The 19,518-nt window shown below is 50.8% G+C and overlaps 3 non-coding genes across 3 annotated transcripts; 1 reads left to right on the top strand and 2 right to left on the bottom strand.

Moving 5' to 3' along the window:
• Nucleotides 1-5,919: 5,919 nt before the first annotated feature.
• LOC123360351 lies at nucleotides 5,920-6,035 on the bottom strand. The gene has a single exon (XR_006576008.1). It is a non-coding gene; the product is annotated as a U5 spliceosomal RNA (small nuclear RNA).
• A 3,690-nt stretch (nucleotides 6,036-9,725) lies between these two features.
• LOC123360347 lies at nucleotides 9,726-9,889 on the top strand. Its single transcript, XR_006576004.1, has one exon. It is a non-coding gene; the product is annotated as a U1 spliceosomal RNA (small nuclear RNA).
• A 4,368-nt stretch (nucleotides 9,890-14,257) lies between these two features.
• On the bottom strand, nucleotides 14,258-14,446 carry LOC123360349. The gene has a single exon (XR_006576006.1). It is a non-coding gene; the product is annotated as a U2 spliceosomal RNA (small nuclear RNA).
• Nucleotides 14,447-19,518: the final 5,072 nt, after the last annotated feature.

The following is a 19,518-nucleotide window of genomic DNA, read 5'->3' as shown; positions in this document are numbered from 1 at the left end:
CTGGAATCAGCAGGGCTGGCCCTGAATGTGGGGTGGTGGGTTAAGAGGCACCCCACATCAGTGAGCCCCAGGTGGGTGGTATACACCCTGGAGCTCTGGCCAATGCCAATAGTACAGACCCATTCTAGGGCCTCAGGCTGCTGTTTACTTTGCAGCAAGTGGTATTGTAGGTGGTTGGTCTGATCTTCCTCTGTCCCAGAGGTCTTGGCCTCTTTCCAGGGACAGGGAGGGCAGTAATTGTTACCCCAAGATCCTGTTCGTGACGCCCTGTCCCTGCCAGCAGGTATATGGGATCTTGGGGAGCAATTACCACACGGGTGGGGTGCAAAATAAACTTTATTAAGAAAATACAAAAACAGGGAAAATTCAATAGTGAGAGGTATGGGGTTGTTAAGGTAGACAATTGGGGAGGGGTTTCTTTTTGGTGAACAGTAAGGGGGTTTCAATAGTGGGGTACAACACAGTAGGATACAATACAGTGGGTAATCAGTTAACACTGAGGTATAAATGTAACAGGTAGCTAGCGATTTCTATGTAAAAAGGTGTGTCACAGCAGCATATAACCAACTAACAGTTATGGATAAAATGTGTTAAATAACAAACAATTTTAGGTAAAAATGTGTCACAGTGGTGTAAATGTAGAATGTGAGGGGTATCAGAGAGGAAGAAAGTAACCAATGGGGTTTTATGCTAGAGATTTAAACTTAGTGAGACAGAACAAACAGGCTGCAAGCTGAAGCAACAGAGAGAGTGTAACAAGGTAGAAAGACACAGAGAAGCTGGGGGGGGGTTGCAGTGGGAAGACAAACAATTACAATTATACAGAACACAGCAAAATCTTATCTATGAGCTAACTTAACCAAGACTACACACATTAAAACACAATGCAACAATTCTCTAAGCGTAACTTACAAAGTATAATGCTAAACCTTAATTAATGGGTGCACCTTATGCTAAGGATAGTTCCAGAGGGCTGAGTGTCCAGGACACAGCTCCAAAGAGGGGGGGGGGTGACTGCAGCAGTGGGGTGGCTGCAAGCAGGCTTATTTCTAGCAGCCAAGGCATTGCAGAACTAGAAGCAGATTACAGATACAGACCAAGGAGTTAGATTGGGTCTGTCTGTTGGGGAAACAGAACCAGCAGCCAGGACAAGGGGGGGGGGTGTAAGAAAAGTTTTAAGACACAGACCAAGGTTTAGCTTGAGTCTGTGTGATGGGGAGACAGAGCCAGCAGCTAAAATAATAAAATAAAAGTATAGAAAGTTTCACAGAGGGATTCTTACCATCCCCCAAGGCAGCAGCAGAGGCAGAAGCAGCAAGAATATCAGAAGGCTCGGTACAGTCTTGATAATCAGGAGATCTCTCAGGCAGCAATTCGTTCTTGGTGGGGGGGGGTTCAAAAACGGGGGTATGCTCAGAAATAAAACAAGAGCGGAGAAAGGACCCCCAGAACCCCTGGTTGATCAGACCAGGCAGCAATGCAAGAACCTTTCTGAAGTCTGTTCAGAAAATGTCTGTTTTTAAAGGCAAACCCTGGCAGCTTCCCGCCAGTAACTCTGATTGGCTCCCCCTCTTACAGGGAGGAGAGAAGGCAGAGAAAAAACTGCAGGCAGCCACAGAGGTATGTTTGGACTAGCCCTGAGCCCAGAGGTATGACTCATGCCCAGGATCTTAAAAACACAATAGGTCTTGCAGCTCTGGACAGTGCCCACCCTACACCAAGCCCAGGTTTTAACAAGGCGATAACAGAACTAACCCTTTGAACAGGGTCCCACTTAGCACAAGTGGCCATCCCTCTTCCCTGGTGAACTACACAGCCACCTCCTCGAAGGTCACCGGCCCCTGAAAGAGCAAGAGTCCAACACTCATTACCTGCTGCCCCACTCACAGCCCCACTATTCATAGGGGAGAGGAACCAATCAAATGGAAGCTCTGAGACAGAAACAGTCAGCAGAGTCCTATCCCCACACTGCTGAGAGCAGCCAGGGGGCACCATGGTGAGAGAACAAAGAGAGACCCCTTGTCTCTGCCAGCAGATCCATCACATGGCTACGAGCCAGAGGCTGATCCAGCCCCATGGTAGGAACCCAACACCCTCTCCACTGCCAGCAGCTGGATGGGAGGAGCTGGGAAATCTTCCCTTCACCTTCCTACCTTTCCATGTCACACTAGCCCCTGGCTAGCAGGTTGAGGGTTCAGCACCAGAAGTCTGGTCAGTTTTCCTCGCCCTGCCCAGGGGGTTTGTTTCTCTATTTGCTGTTTCAAAATTAGGGAATTTTCTCCCCCAACATCCAAGCCTTTGTTCTGAGGATCTAGGCCCACGTTAAAAAAGTCCCAGCAGGTTTGTCACACTCTGTCCCCGTCCCTTTCCTCACCCAGGGTATTCCCTGCCCCCTCCAGACGTAAGTCTCTAGAAGTTGCCACCTCTTCAGTATTTACAGCCCCTCTCCCTCCAGTAGGAACCCACCAGCAGCCCCCCAATAACCCCTACCTGAGCTGGCTCCACAGCAGCCATTTCTCTCCCCTGTCCCGTGGGAGGATGGGATGAGCTGGAGCGAGACGTGAGCGTCATTCTGCAGCCTGGCAGGGCGAGAAGGGCAGTTGTGGAGGTTTCAGAACTGGCTTTAGTTCATTTCACATCACGATTCCCCCAGGTCCTTTCCCTGCAGACAGACATCCGAGACTCTGCCATGCTGGGAAATGCTCGATCTCTTTATTACAGTGTAGACCTGACCCCTCCTGCCAGGGCTAAATCCACAGACATTTTTCAGCCTCCGCACTAATAAGCTCTCTGAACAAAATGCTAGAAAGGAGCAGAACCAAAGGGGCTGGGCAGGCTCCATAGGGGACACTGGTTCCTCCTTCCCCACCGGTGCCCCAGCCATGCCCTGTGGCTGGCAGAGAACGGCCACCCCATCTCCACCCCAGAGGGAGCCGTGTCTCAGGGCTCCCCCACACAGCACTCAGGAACCCCCATCCCCTTTGGGGAATGACTCAGGGCAACAATTTCCCACCCCAACAAGGACGAATTGCTGTAGATGAAATGGGGGGTGGGGGGAAGCCCCCCTCCCAAATATGAGGAGAATTTAAACTGACATTTGAAAATTATAGAAAAAAAATCAGGAAAAATAAGAGCCTAGAGAGTCAATAATTTTAGGAAAAACGAGGGAATCTCCTTGGGTTTGACAGTCCTGTGTGGTGAGGGGAGAGAAAAGGGGGAGAACCAGAGAGACTTGTTACCAGTACTGGGGAGGGAAGTGGCACAGACAGGAGAAGGAGGCAGGTATCTCTCCCCCCCCCCCCCCGACTCACACACACTCTCCCTCTGGACTTTCCCGGCTGCACGGAGACCGTTCAACCCCCACCTGCCCCACTGCCCTTCCCCCGCCTGCAGCTCCAGCTTCTCCCTCCGCCCCCGCCAGCCACACAACGGGGAACCCCCGGGCCCCAGGCTCTGTCCCCACCTGGATCCCAGCGGAGCTGGGGGCAGATCTCGGCTGCAGCGGAGAACAGCGGCTCCGCTCCGGCTCGGGCGGCTCCAGCGCTGTTGGCAGCACATGGACACCTGGGAGCAGCTGCTCCGCCCGGGCTACCGCGTCACAATGTGCCAGAGCCCCGCCCCCGGTCTGTGCCAGAGCCCTGCCCCCAGGAGCTGCCCCGCCCCTGGTCTGTGCCAGAGCCCCGCCCCCAGGAGCTGCCCCGCCCCCGGGCTGTGCCAGAGCCCCGCCCCCAGGAGCTGCCCCACCCCCGGGCTGTGCCAGAGCCCCGCCTCCAGGAGCTGCCCCGCCCCCGTGCTGTGCCAAAGCCCTGACCCCAGGAGCTGCCCCCCCAGGCTGTGACAGAGCCCCGCCCCCAGGAGCTGCCCCATGTCCCATCTCTGGGCTTAGTTCTCCTGCCTCCTTCTTCCCAGCACCCACCGCTCCCAGCTGCTCCCTTCCTGTGTCTGCAAACACCCCTCCCCCCGCCCCCGCCCGGGGCGGGCTGCAGCGCTCGCTGGGGCTGTCTCCAGTGGCTGAAATTGCCTCCATCTCTGCTTCACCTGGGGGGGGAGGGACAAAGCGAGGAGATGGTCCCAGGGTGTGAAAGCAGAATTAGGGGGCTGGGAAAGAAGGACTGTTTGGAAAGGTGGGTTTTTTGTGAGGGGAGGGGAGGTCATTACTCTTAACATCTCTTGCTAGCTGCAACTCCAAGCGTGAGTTGCCCTTCCTGATTTCACTCCTGCGTGCCTGAGCAATGTTTTTATTCTCCTCCCTGGTTATTTGTCCAATCTTCCACTTCTTCAAACAGCGCCACCTGCCAGTGCACTCAGCCTCACTTGGCAGGTAACAAAAGGGATCGAGTGGCCGTCCAGTTTCTGGAGAGTGGCTGACAACACCCGACCTTCTGCCCTGAGGAGAAACTGAGGTGAGACAAGGCAGCCTCGCCCCCTGCCCTGGGGCCGCTTTGGCTTTCGCTGTCTGTTCCTGTCTCTTGGTGGCCACCCTGTCTGTGCTGCTGAGACTAGGCTGTCACAACCCCGTGCTGGAGGAGGGCTTTCCGTCGCTTGAGGCCCACCCGCCGCCTCCCCGAATGCCCTTAGCTACGCTTCGGGTTAGGTCAGCGTGGCCGCGTCGCCCAGGAGCGGGTTTTCCCTTTTGCACACCTCTGACGGACGGAGCTGTTTTGACTTAACTGTTCAGCACGCACCTACCCTCGGGCCTGGTCTGCACGGGGAACGTAAATCAGCGCGGCTACATCAGTCCGCGCCTTGGTCGGAAGAATTCTTCCGTCGACCTAGCTCCCGCCTTTCGGGGAGGTGGATGGCCGGCACCAACGAGGAAAACCCTCTCCAGGACCCTTCTCCGGGAACAGGGCCCTTCCGTTTGGGGAGATTATGCTGCTTTAAAAAAGAGAAATTGTTTAACTGCCTTTCTCTGAGGCAAGGTTGACTTTGTATTGCTTCCCTCGTGGCTCCTTATAGCAGTTGTGTTCTGAAATCTTTAGGGTTTGACTTCATTTATGATGAAATCTTGCTGTAACTTTATTCTAATTTTCAATGAGTAACTAGACCTGAGCTGTTTGGTGTGTTAGTGGAGGATTGTTTAAAAACCTGGGATTCCACTTTCGGCTGCCTTTCCATTACATTTCCTCTGAAAGCCCACCGAAAGCCTCCACTTCCCACATAACTCTCTCAAACCTGCAGTCATCAGGCATACAGAAGATGCTTACAGTTTCACTCCATACGAGTCCAGTTCCTTGCTGTTTCCTGTCTAACCACTGCACACATATGGTATCCCCTCCCTACCCGGAGCTGCTTCCTGGCTTTTGCGCTCAGGACAGGAAAACGAGAATGGAGAGGTAAGCTGTGCAGGGAACTCTTCCTCAGCTCGCACTCCACCCCCCAAGGGCCTTTCGAGGTCTTCTACGGACTTCAGGTTTCATTTGATTTCCAAGGTTTATGGGCTCATTAATTAGCCATCTCTCCTAATGCAGGGATCCCACGGGTCAGACCAAAGATGGATGGCCCAAAAGAGCTAAGAAACAGAAATAAAGGTGAGCGCTAAGCGTTACATTCAGATGAGCATCCAGAATCTGACTGTGCCCTGGCATGTTCAACGCTGCCGAAAAGAAGGAGCTTGTCAGGTCCCTCTGCTAGTACCCAAATCTGGTGGCTAGTCGGTCTGCTGGGAAATAAGGAAAAGGAAAAGAATTAAAGGAGTCAGGCAATAACAAGGAAATGAAGAGGTTTGTCCAACGGGTTCTGTCTGATTTACCGTCTTCCCAGCTACCCGTCCAAGTTAAAGACCTAGCCCAGTATCCTGTCTGCTGACAGCGGCCAATGCCAGGTGCCCCATACTATACTTTTTTCATACTATAGAAAAGCTTCAGCCAGTGACACCAGCTCAGGGAGCACTCTTCTGTTTTTCTCACAGCAGGCAACAGCCTTGCCAAAGCAAAGCCTTAAAAAATTGGGTACAAGCTCATCAACATTCCTCTCCACGGAAATCTTTAGTAAAAGGCGAAAGATTTATACGAACTGAAGAGAAAGCAGAGTATGGAGAACATGCGGCAGAGGCGCTGCCGGGGCAACCGCCTACGCTCCCAAAAGTCAGGGTGACTACTCTCCCAGCCCGCTACACCACTAGCTTTCAGAGGAAATGGAATTGAACCGATTGGCAGCCCGAGTTGGATCATCGAAACCGGGGACACAGGGAGCAAAACCAGCCCCTTGACCAGGGACTCGCTTCGCTGCACGCAATGCACTGTGGCTATGCAAATAAGATGCTCCGGCCGTCTCCGGCGCTCAAAGGAGTCTTTTCTTCGGGCTGCCTCTGCTCCTTCCCCGGCTGGGCAGAGATTGGGATGGGGCAGCTGCTCTCCTGAGACAGTCCCGCTGATGCCCAGGCGCATGGAGGACGGAGCCCGGACGAGAAGCCAGAGGGCAATTGGCCCACAGCTAAAACCCGGAGCAAACGCACACACTTTGCAAAGTAACGGGAGCCGGGATCTCGCACATGAGATTCTATCTGCCGGCCGGGGTGCGACCCCGCATTGTACCTGCTGCTTGGTCTGCCTCTGCTGCAAAGTAGCTCGCCTCGCTCAGATCCTTGGGGTTCGCTGAGCTGCAGCTCATCTTGATACACGGGAACAGCTTCAAATCATGGAATATCAGGGTTGGAAAGGACCTCAGGAGGTCATCTAGTCCAACCCAATCCCCAACTAAATCATCCCAGCCAGGGCTTTGTCAAGGCTGACCTTAAAATCCTCTCAGGAAGGAGATTCCACCACCTCCCTAGGGAACCCATTCCAGTGCTTCACCACCCTCCTAGTGAAAAAGGGTTTTCCTAAGATCCAACCTAAAGCTTCCCCACCGCAACTTGGGACCATTGCTCCTTGTTCTGTCATCTGGGGCCACTGAGAACAGTCTAGATCCATCCTCTTTGGAACCCCCTTTCAGGTAGTTGAAAGCAGCGATCAACTCCCCCCTCATTCTTCTCTTCTGCAGACTAAACAAACCCAGTTCCCTCAGCCTCTCCTCATAAATCATGTCTTCCAGCCCCCTAATGACTTTTGTTGCCCTATGCTGGACTCTTTTCAGTTTTTCCACATCCTTCTTGCAGTGTGGGGCCCAAAACCGGACATGGTACTCCAGATGAGGCCTCACCAACGTCGAAGAGAAGGGAACGACCGCATCCCTCGATCTGCTGGCAATGCCCCTACGTATACAGTCCAAAATGCCGTTAGCCTTCTTGGCAACAAGGGCACGCTGTCGACTCATATCCAGCTTCTCGTCCACTGTAACCCCTAGGTCCTTTTCTGCAGAACTGCTGCCTAGCCATTCGGTCCCTAGTCTGGAGCAGTGCACGGGATTCTTCCATCCTAAGTGCAGGACTGGGCACTTGTCCTTGTTGAACCTCATCAGGTTTCTTTCGGCCCAATCCTCCAATTTGTCTAGGTCCCTCTGTAGCCTATCCGTACCCTCCAGCGTATCGACCGCTCCTCCCAGTTTAGCGTCATCTGCAAACTTGCTGAGAGTGCAGTCCACGCCATCCTCCAGATCCTTAACGAAGATATTGTACACAACCGGCCCCAGGACCAAGCCTTGGGGCACGCCGCTTGAGACCGGCTGCCAATTAGACGTGGAGCCATTGATCACTACCCGTTGAGCCCGAGGACCTAGCCAGCTTATAGTCCACCTTATAGTCCATTCATCCAGCCCAAACTTCTTGAACTTGCCGACAAGAATACTGTGGGAGACCGTATCAAAAACTTTGCTAAAGTCAAGGAAGAACACATCCATTGCTTTCCCCTCATCCACAGACCCAGTTATCTCCTCACAGAAGGCAATTAGGTTAGTCAGGCGTGACTTGCCCTTGCTGAATCCATGCTGACCGCTCCTGATCACTTGCCTCTCCTCTAAGTGCTTCAGAATTGATTCCTTGAGGACCTGCTCCATGATTTTTCCAGGGACTGAGGTGAGGCTGACTGGCCTGTAGTTCCCCGGATCCTCCTTCTTTCTTCTCTCTTTTAAAGACGGGCACTACATTAGCCTTTTCCCAGTCATGTGGGACCTCCCCAAATGGCCATGAATTGTCAAAGATAATGACCAGTGGCTCTGCAATCACACCCGCCAACTCCTTTAGCACCCTCGGATGCAGCGCATCCGGCCCCATGGATTTGTGCTCATCCAGCTTTTCTAAATAGTCCCGAAGCACTTCTTTCTCCACAGAGGGATGGTCACCTCCTCTCCATGCTGTGCTGCCCAGAGCAGCAGTCTGGGAGCTGATTTTGTTCGTGAAGACAAAATCACGAAGGGGGAGGGTGGGAAAGCATTGAGTACATTAGCTTTTTCCACATCCTCTGTCACTAGGTCGCCTCCCTCATTCTGTAAGGGGCCCACACTTTCCTTGACTTTCTTCTTGTTGCTAACATCCCTGAAGAAACCCTTCTTGTTGTTACTCTTAACATCTCTTGCTAGCTGCAACTCCAAGCGTGAGTTGCCCTTCCTGATTTCACTCCTGCGTGCCTGAGCAATATTTTTATACTCCTCCCTGGTCATTTGTCCAATCTTCCACTTCTTCAAACGGCGCTGCCTGCCAGTGCACTCAGCCTCACTTGGCAGGTAACAAAAGGGATCGAGTGGCCGTCCAGTTTCTGGAGAGTGGCTGACAACACCCGACCTTCTGCCCTGAGGAGAAACTGACGTGAGACAAGGCAGGGGAGGTCATTCTTGTATTGGACCAACTTCCGGTGGGGAGAGAGCGAGAGAGAGCGAGAGAGAAGCGAAATGCAAGCTGCTCTCTTTCCCCAGCAGCAGGTGGGCCACGTCGTCTCTCTGATGGCCTGGCTTCCCGGGACGGGACCGCTACAACTTAGACAATTTTTTACCTCAAGGTTCCCAAGACACAGACAAGGTTTTCATCTCGAGGCCAAAAGACCAAAAACATCAAGACACTTGATCACGGCCTTGGATAGGCCAAGATTTAAAAGTTTATTAGAAAATATTTGAAAATGAACGATACAGAGAGTTGAAACGTCAGATATTGGTCATCGGGGGTGACATACAGAGTATAGGGCGATTTTAGTTTTAAATGTTTATTAGAAAATGTTTAAGAATAGATAATACAGAGAGTTTGTAACATCAGTTACTGGTCATCAGGGGTGACATACAGAGTATGGGGGGATGCTAGTACTTTGGTATTGGACAGCACATAACTTATACAGTGTGCAGTGTCCCCAATGTGGGGTATACTGTGGGTGAGTTCAGGATACAGTCAGCAAGCAGTGAGGGTACATCACACATACAACAGTTAAAGACAGTCATAGGTATAAATAAGCAAGCCAGGTAATGGGGATAGAATGACCCTCACATGGCAAAGTTAAGGTCTGTCGCACTCGATCTGAGCACTACACCCCATCTGAGCTCAAAGAGCTGAGTACGCAAGAGCGGCGGCCCGGGCAGGCAGGGGGAGGGGCCCGAGCGGAGGGGCGGAGCCGCGTGAGCAGGTATGCAGATCTGTGTGCAAGCAGAGCATTGTGGGAGCGGACGCAGGCTGCCAGGCAGGGCCGACTTTGGCACCGGGAGCTCGGCGTGGGGAAGGGACGGTCTCCGGGGGCCACGTCGGGGCAGCGGTCGGCAGTGGGGGCCGGTGTGGGCGAGGCCGGCGGTGGGGGTGCGGCGGTCCGCCCCGTGTGTTATAAGTGCGGGGCGAGCGAGGGCGGGCGGCGGCCGGGCAGCAGGAACTCATACTAACCTGGCAGGGGAGATACCATGATCACGAAGGTGGTTTTCCCAGGGTGAGGCTCATCCATTGCACTGTGGGTGTGCTGACCCCTGCAATTTCCCCAAATGCGGGAAACTCGACTGCATAATTTGTGGTAGTGGAGGACTGTGTTCGCGCTCTCCCCTGGTGATTGGCTTGAACAACAGAAAACCGACAGTGGGCTGCTTAGGCTTAGTGCACTGCAAAGCAGATTCTCAGGAAAACAGTTGTTCTTCTGGGCCTTTGGGAGTGCTCTTTTCCACAGGCCCTGTACTTCTAGGTATCTTTGTCACACGTTTCTCCTTGTAAGCAAAGCTCAGCTCTGAAACTTTACTTGGGTCTTATAAGGCTCTCTCTGTCTTCTTGGCTTTCCCTGGTCTTTTGCAGCTGATCTGCTCTCTAGTCTGCTTTTGGGGGGCTTGGACCGGTGCCTTCCTTGGCTCTAAGGGGAGCTGCCTGCCTGCTCTGCTTCTTTCCCTGCTTATAGCTTCTTGCCCGGGCCTTCTTCTCGGGCTCTTCCTCCTTTGACGGGAGGACGGCCTGTCCAAAACGCCTGTCCCACCTGGTCTCCTCGTCCAACAGGCAGCCTCGCCCCCTGCCCTGGGGCCGCTTTGGCTTTCGCTGTCTGTTCCTGTCTCTGTGCTACGGAGACTAGGCTGTCACAACCCCGTGCTGGAGGAGGGCTTTCCGTCGCTTGAGGCCCACCCACCGCCTCCCCGAATGCCCTTAGCTACGCTGGGGGTTAGGGCGGCGTGGCCGCGTCGCCCAGGAGCGGGTTTTCCCTTTTGCACACCTCTGACGGACGGAGCTGTTTTGACTTAACTGTTCAGCACGCACCGACCCTCGGGCCTGGGCTGCACGGGGAACGTAAATCGGCGTGGCTACATCAGTCCGCGCCTTGGTCGGAAGAATTCTTCCGTCGACCTAGCTCCCGCCTTTCGGGGAGGTGGATGGCCGGCACCAACGAGGAAAACCCTCTCCAGGACCCTTCTCCGGGACAGTGCCCTTCCGTTTGGGGAGATTATGCTGCTTTAAAAAAGAGAAATTGTTTAACTGCCTTTCTCTGAGGCAAGGTTGACTTTGTATTGCTTCCCTCGTGGCTCCTTATAGCAGTTGTGTTCTGAAATCTTTAGGGTTTGACTTCATTTATGATGAAATCTTGCTGTAACTTTATTCTAATTTTCAATGAGTAACGAGACCTGAGCTGTTTGGTGTGTTAGTGGAGGATTGTTTAAAAACCTGGGATTCCACTTTCGGCTGCCTTTCCATTACATTTCCTCTGAAAGCCCACCGAAAGCCTCCACTCCCACATAACTCTCTCAAACCTGCAGTCATCAGGCATACAGAAGATGCTTACAGTTTCACTCCATACGAGTCCAGTTCCTTGCTGTTTCCTGTCTAACCACTGCACACATATGGTATCCCCTCCCTACCCGGAGCTGCTTCCTGGCTTTTGCGCTCAGGACAGGAAAACGAGAATGGAGAGGTAAGCTGTGCAGGGAACTCTTCCTCAGCTCGCACTCCACCCCCCAAGGGCCTTTCGAGGTCTTCTATGGACTTCAGGTTTCATTTGATTTCCAAGGTTTATGGGCTCATTAATTAGCCATCTCTCCTAATGCAGGGATCCTACGGGTCAGACCAAAGATCGATGGCCCAAAAGAGCTAAGAAACAGAAATAAAGGTGAGAGCTAGGCGTTACATTCAGATGAGCATCCAGAATCTGACTGTGCCCTGGCATGTTCAACGCTGCCGAAAAGAAGGAGCTCGTCAGGTCCCTCTGCTAGCACCCAAATCTGGTGGCTAGTCGGTCTGCTGGGAAATAAGGAAAAGGAAATGAATTAAAGGAGTCAGGTAATAACAAGGAAATGAAGAGGTTTGTCGAACGGGTTCTGTCTGATTTACCGTCTTCCCAGCTACCCGTCCAAGTTAAAGACCTAGCCCAGTATCCTGTCTGCTGACAGCGGACAATGCCAGGTGCCCCAGAGGGAATGAACAGAACAGGGAATCATCAAGTGCTCCATCCCCTGTCGCCCATGCCCCGCTTCTGGCAAACAGGGATACCTAGCTAGCGATACCGCTGGCAAAGCGCCATAGATGGACCTATCCTCCATGAATTTATCTAGTGCTTTTTTGAACCCTGTTATAGTCTTGGCCTTCGCGACATCCTCTGGCAAAGAATTCCACAGGTTGACTGTGTGGTGCGTGAAGAAAGACTTCCTTTTGTTTGTTTTAAAGCTGCTGCCTATTAATTTCATTTGGTGACCCCTAGTTCGTGTGTTATGAGAAGGAGTAAATAACTCTTCCTTATTTACTTTCTCCACGCCGGTCATGGTTTTATAGATCTCCCTCGTATCCCCCTTTAGTCGTCTCTTTTCCAAGATGAAAAGTCCCAATCTTATGAATCTCTTCTTAGATGGAAGCTATCCATATCCCCTCATCATCTTTGTTGTCCGTTTCTGAATCTTTTCCATTCCCATATATCTTTTTTGAGATTGGGGCGACCGCATCAGCACGCAGTATTCAAGAAGTGGGCGCACCATGGATTGATATTGAGGCGATATGATAGTTTCTGTCTTATTACCTGTCCCTTTCTTAATGAGTCCCAACGCTCCGCTGCACATTGAGTGGATGTTTTCAAAGACCTATCCACGACGACTCCCAGATCTCTTTCTCGAGTGGTAACAGCTAATTTAGACCCCATCATTTTACAGGGATAGTTGGGATTATGTTTGCCAATGTGCATTACTTTGCACTTATGAGCACCGACGTTCATCTGCCATTCAGTTGTCCCGTCACCCAGTTTTGTGAGATCTCTTTGTGGCTCTTGGCGGTCTGCCCGGGACTTAATTATCTTGAGCAATTTTGCCACCTCACTGTTTAGCCCTTTCCCCAGATCATTTATGAATAAGTTGAACAGTACTGCTCCCAGTACAGACACCTGGGGATAAAGGATGGCAGATCCTCTTCGGACACTGGCAGACCAGGTGCCAGCTCATGCCAAGGCCCCTAGGCCTTACTGAAAAGTGACAAACGCATGGCTGGAAACTAGTCTTGCTCACCTGTTTGTTAGTGTTGTTAAAACAGGCATTAGCTTTATAAAAACGTGTTTAGAGTTTACGACAAGCTCGTGAGTTGCTGCATGCATTATTCTCACCTATAATAGCTGTAGCCCATGTTGTAAGGTGATATATAAGCGTTGGCACTAAAGCTGTAAACCCCCTTGCTGCCGCCTCGCCACCAGTCAGGAGAGAAGCATTACCAAGTGTGAAATGCTAGTTTACCAGAAGAGGCGTCATCTCCTTTCCAACAAGAGAAGGCCCTGACTGAGACATCAGACAAGCCACTGTGGATCATCCGTGGACAAAAGACTTGGTTGATTGCTCCTCCTCACACACCTACGAGGAGGCAGAGCCCTGCACAAACACTTGCCCCCATCAGCTTGAGCTCTGGGGGAATGGAATAAAAATCCCTGTCAGGAAGAAACTGTTGTTCCCCCCTCCCCACGATGCTGCTTGGACTTCAGGGAGACGGCACACCTTCTAAGCATCAGCAAGGGATCCCGGCTGTTTGGCTAGGGTTAGCCCTAAAGGACATACAGAGCTTGCGTGTTACAGCAGCTTCTACTACACCTGGGTGGCAAGTTAGAGACAGGGTGCCCAAGGGGTCTGTCTGTGACTCCATGTTAAGGCTGTTCTAGTGTCTGAGGAGTTCACACTTGATTCTTGGTGGGTGAAATCAAAGTGTGGAACACACAACCGTGAGGAGCCCCGCTGCCTGCCAGCCCCAGGCGCCGGGGGCTCCTGTTCTCTGGGGCTCTGGCCATACTAGAAAGGTAAGTTTCTAGCTTGCCTGGTTCAGAAAACCAGAAGGGAAAGAAAGAGAACCCACATTACATTTTTTGAAAAAAGAATCCTCCTGATTTGTAAGCCACTGTCATGATTTTGGGGATTTTCCAATAGTGAGGGTGGCAACAATGAGAAGCTAAGGGTTATTATTGAGCATTTAGATTACAGTAGGCTTGGGGGAAAAAAATCAGGATTGGGGCCCCTGTGTGCCGGGCGCAGCACGACACCTAGTGCCTTGTCTTGATCTTACGAACCAAGATATATAGAACGTAGGCCGGGTGGGGAGAAGTCTATGTAACTCATGCAGTTGTGGATATACACGTGACCTCAAATATTTCCAACCGCCCCACTCCAAACCACCCCCCAAAAAACAAACAAAAACAAACCAAAAAACCCCATCTCCCCAACAGACCCAGAATCTGGAAAGCATTTGTCCCTCATACTGTTGAAAAGACTCACAGCAGAAAGAAGGAGTCCAGCTTCTTAAATAATTCTCTAGCAAGACAAAGAAGAACCTCTTATATCTATAGTCTCACAAAACACTTCCAAGAAACTGTAAAGAAAGAAAAACACCCAGATTTTTCTGCTACTTCAAAAAAACATCTGCTTTAAAGAAAGTGTCACAGTTCAACTTTTTTTCTGCTTTTCTAACCAGAAGGTTCTCCCCTAAAGGAGATACACCGTTCCTGGAAGCACTGCAATACCAGGTCGATGCATGGGGCAGACAAAGCAAGCTTCTGTTCTAACCCCCCCTGCTTCAAAAATTAAGCTAATATACAGCCCTCACATCAAGGACATATCAGAGATTAAACTGATAAGAACAGATTTAAAGTTTATAAGAGAATATTTGAAAATTTATTAGAGAATATTTAAAAATAAACAATAAATAGTGTTTGAAGCGTCAGTTATTGTGTCATTGGGGGTAACATACAGGTTGTAGGGGGATATTAGCGTTTGGGTATTGGACGGCATATACATATACACAGTCAGTCATGTCCCCAATGCGGGCTATACCGTGGGTGAGTTCAAGGTACAGGCAGCAAACAGTGAGGGTACATCATTCATACAAACAGGTTATAGGTAATCGTAGGCACGAATAAATGAGCGGACTGGGTAATGGCGATAAAGTGACCCTCCACTACACTTTGACCTGGGAGCCAAAGAGCCAAGAAACAATGCTCACACTCTGCCACGCATGCACACCCCTGCGCCCACCCATTTCGACCTCACCAGGACGAGCTCCCAGACACGCAACAAACACCACAACTCGAGAACTGTACCGGAGAATCACTTCCCCGAAATGACTCCAGTGGAAGACTTCAAAGCAAGAACCCTTAACACACAATTCTGTTCAAAGACAGACAAGTCTTGCAGATGCCTTCCTCTCCCTGGTTTCCCCTCTAATACTCCTAATTTCCATAAACCCACCCACTGACCTGGACTACCAATCTCTCACTGTTAACTCTTACAGCAAAACAGGGCAAAGAAAGCCTATGCAAGCGCTATTCCGCAGCCCCGAGGCTCTTTTCTGCTCCTTCCCACAGAACTAGATAAACAGACAGTCAATTGCATCAAAGCAATTCCTCGCCATTTGGGGCATTGGTGCCCCTTAGTCCCTCTGAGGTGATCGGCTGGTTCCTTCTGGCCTGAAACGCTAGGAAACTGACTCAAAGGGCCACAACCTTCCTCTTCTTCTGCTCCTATGAACTAGCCCTCATCTGGGCAAAACGTTGACCGTTTCCTAAGTTAAAACACTGGTGTTTTCCCAACAGGAAAGGGATGGACAATTTCTCTTCTGTGGGAAGACGAGGGAAACCATGCAATCACCTTCTGGAAGGTATATTAAGGAGGGCGGTGGAAGAACCCTCACGGACTAGACTAAGAAAGCAGCTCTTGAACTGACCTTCCAACAATGACAAACTAAAATCTGCAAGAGCAGCTTTTCAACTCAGGGGCCCAATAAGAAGCCGTTACCAATAACTAACCAAAGAGTTACAAATGACTCCAAACCAGACACTCTTAGGACAAACCAAACGTTAACACAAACAACAACGCATTTCTTTGCTGCTCTTCAACCGTGATACTCTCCTCCACCGTTCCTTCCAAAAACATACAAAACCAAAGAGCCAGCAGAATGCACATCACAAAACAGTCCCCTGCTAGCTAGGAAACCATCTCACTAACATGAGAATCTTAAAGAAAAAAAACCATTTTCAGAGCTCTGAGCTTTTTTCATATACTATAGAAAAGCTTCAGCCAGTGACACCAGTTCAGGTAGCCCCCTTCTGTTTTTCTCACAGCAGGCAACAGCCTTGCCAAAGCAAAGCCTTAAAAAATAGGGTACAAACTCATAAACATTCCTCTCCATGGAAAAATGCAAAGGGAAATAGGCTGGACAGGGGCATGAGGACAATGGCCCAGACAAAGGGGGAGGGACTTGGTCCAGGGGTGGAGGAAGACAGAAAAAGGGACAGGCATGGGATTGGTTTCCTGTCTTTTTTCCTTTGCTCAGCATTTGACCTGTGACTGTAATGGGGAGACTTGAGAAATACCTGTGACGCCGGCGAGGTAGGTGGCCGCCCCGAGAGCGCAGAGCTGAGCATTTTCCACTGGGTTGCTGCCTACACCCCCAGCGCCTGGCTGTGATCGTATAGTGGTTAGTACTCTGCACTGTGGCCGCAGCAACCTCGGTTCGAATGTGGGTCACGGCATTGCTTTTTGGTGGGGAGGGGCTATCCTGCAGCACGCCTCGTGGCTCAGTCTGATGGCGTCCGTTTGCAAAGAGAGCCGTCGGCCGGACCTTAGTTTCTGCTTGGTAAAGGCAAGTCAGTGGGGTCCATCTGTCAGAAAAAGAGTCCCAGGACTTCTTGCTGGGCGCCAGGGTCCAAAAGCGGCACATTCCCTCCTGGAAAGGGCTGTGTTTGGAATGTCCGTCCAGTGCGCGTTGAAGGGAAGGATCTGCGTGCCTGGGAAGCTGCATCCCTCCAGAGGCGCTTGAGAAGCCAAAGGGGCCGTGGGTGAGTTTGTGATGAGGTGAGTGTGAAGTGTGGAACGGGGAGGGTGTCAAGAGGAGGTTTTGAGAGGAAAAAAGGTGCTGCTGAGCTGGTAGGTGAGGGCAAGGTCCCAGGCGGGTGTTGTGTGAGGAGCTGTGTAGGCCCGAAAAGGCGTCGTGCTGTGCAAGGGCAGGTGAGGAGGGCCAGGGCTTTTCCCAGGGCTGTTGCTGCAGCCAAAGCCTTTGGGAAGCAGAAGAGGGCCATCTCGCTTTCAACACCTACATCACATCTGGTTTTTAGACACCATCACCCTCATCTAAAGTTTCAGGTTTCCTACAACCCCGTGCCTTCTGAGGTGTTCTAATCTCCCCCCTCACTTATTAGATGGACACTAGGACAGAGGCAGAATAGAGACACTTAGCTTAATGAGAACCTCAAACTCCCGCACGGTGGGCCACAGAGTCAAGCAGCCAGCACTCACAATCGGTACCGGCCTTGTTTGGTTTTTTTTCCCAAACTAGCTCAGCACTCAGGGTGTTGAGCCATTCTGGAAATCTTGCAAAAGAGTTTGGAGCCTGAATGGGTGTTGAGTTCTTAAGAAAACCATGTTTTTGTTTTGTTTCCCCAAGAAAATTGGGGGGAAAAGATTAATCTAGGGTGAACCTGGATGTTTATTGCTGTTTTCGTTCAGCTCCACTAGGCTGTTTCGAAAGCTGGTCCGTTCCCCATTACAGAGGGTCCAAGCAGAGAGAGTGAAGGAACCCCTGTGCTCAGCATCACAACCTGAGCCCGAGGAAAAGCACTGAAAAACGCTCAAATGATGCTTTAGGTTCATCCATCAGATTCACAAGAGCAAGACAAAGACATCTCAAGAGGAAGAGTCCTCGGCTTTCATTTACCCCATCGCAACCCTCTTCACTTCTTCTTCTGCCTACCTAGAGGCTCATCCAGGAAAATCACTCAACTGATTATAATTTGGGCAGAGAAACCCAGGGAGGGCTTGTGCTCCCCCTCCATGTGAGCGGATAGCATTCTGACTTCGTCTACGGGGTCTCTCAGCTTTGGCTTCCCCAGTTTGTCAACTCGGTGCAGGCAGGAAGCAGGCTCTCCTCGGCTTTGGCAAGCCACTTTCTGTCCAAATTGGGAAACCGGTCCAGTCTCCATTCCCCTGTGAGAACAAGAGCAGAGAGTTCACCAGCTGAACCCAATCCGAGGCATTGAAAAAAATGGAATTATGCTTCCCGTTCCTCCGTCAGGATCACCAGGGAAACACACCAAAATCCCAAGAGGAACAACTCGTCTCTGTTTTATTTACCCCCAACGCAATCCTCTCCGCTTCTTCTGCCTCCCTCGAGGCTCTTCCAGGGACAAAACTCATTGAGCTGATAGGATTTGGGGGATGGAAACGGAGAGAGGGGGTTTGACGCCTCCTGAGAGGATGTGGACGCGATAGAACAGCTCTCTCGGTTTTAGAAGCCTCCTAGCCTGGCTCTTTTGTTGTCAATTCTGTGCCATCAGGAAGCAGCGAAAGCAGGGTAGGTAGGGCACCCGGTGACGTTGCACTCCATACATTTTATGAAAAGATGCTTATAAATGTGAGTATGATGTAAGTGGAATATGCTTGATGCAAAAGGTCTCTTGTAAGGTATCATAACAAAGGTTCTAACCTACTGAATATATGCCTCCTATTTGTATGCATGTCTCATTCTTGTCTCTGAAGCTGGAAATATGAAGTCTAACTCTGAGGTCCTATTGTAATTGTGCAAAGCGTGGGCCACTAATGGCGGTTTAAAACCTTGACGGCTCCCATTGACAATTGGTTGTAAATGGTTTATTGACCTGCAAACCTTCCTGTGTACGTGTGGGCCAACCCAGGAAGAATGGAAAGTAGGGGTCTTACAGAGACCACGATAGTGGAATCCATCTTAAATCTGGTATTTTTCCGTTTAGAAGGAAGGGTGAGGACCGGGAGAGACAAAAGATTCCCGCCTTATGCCAAAGCTATAAAAGGGGGTGAAGCAGGACAAAGGGGCTGCCAGTCATGAGAAAACCCCTGCCAGTCATGAGAAAACCTAAGATGTCTGCTGGAAGTAACAAAGACCGAAGCAGGGGAAAGGATTGGGCCCAGACTAGGCAGGAGTCTAGTCTGTGAAAGAAGCTGATTGGAACACCTCTGAGGGTGAGCTATTCCCTGGATTCAGTTTCTTAATGTATTAGGCTTAGGCTTGCGTGTTTTGTTTTAGTTTGCTTGGTGACTTCCTTTGTTCTGTCTGTTATTACTTGAAATCACTTAACTCCTACTTTTTAACCTTAATAAAAATGACTTTTGTTTATTAATAAACCCAGAGGAAGTGATTAATCCCTGGGGGAGCAAACAGCTGTGCATCTCTCTCTATCAGTGACCTAGAGGGTGAAGAATTTAGGAAGTTACCCTGTATAAGCTTTATAGAGAGTACAAGGGATTTATTTGGGGTTTTGGATCCCACTGGGAGCTGGGTGCTGGAGACAGGTGCTGAGCTCTTTTGAGTTAAAGTCTGCAGCTTTGGGGGTGTGGCCCAGAGCCTGGGTCTGTGTTGCAGCAGGCTAGGGTGTCTGGCTCAACAAGGCAGGGTTCTGGAGTCCCAAGCTGGCAGGGAAAACGGGCTCGGAAGTAATTTCAGTCCCAAGGGGATCTCTGTGACCGAACCCATCACAGTGGCGTAGTCGAGCAGGATATGTGCACAGCTGATTGCTTTGAGACACTGGTAGTGATTTTTAAGCGTGTTGCCCGGAGGACAGACAAAGTGCTTATTCGGGAAAGGGAAGATGACAACTTTGGTTGCCAAATTGGCTGGGAAAGCTCTGGATATATTCAGTAAGATGCCTATTGCTGATGCTTCAAACTATGGTCTATTTAAGGAATTGGTTTTGAAACAGTTTCAGATTAGGCCCGAAACCT

Source organism: Mauremys mutica, unplaced genomic scaffold, assembly GCF_020497125.1.
Source record: "Mauremys mutica isolate MM-2020 ecotype Southern unplaced genomic scaffold, ASM2049712v1 Super-Scaffold_100251, whole genome shotgun sequence".
Classification (NCBI taxonomy): domain Eukaryota; kingdom Metazoa; phylum Chordata; order Testudines; family Geoemydidae; genus Mauremys; species Mauremys mutica.
Note: the sequence above shows the minus strand (reverse complement) of the source record. Positions and strands in the feature narration are given on the sequence as shown.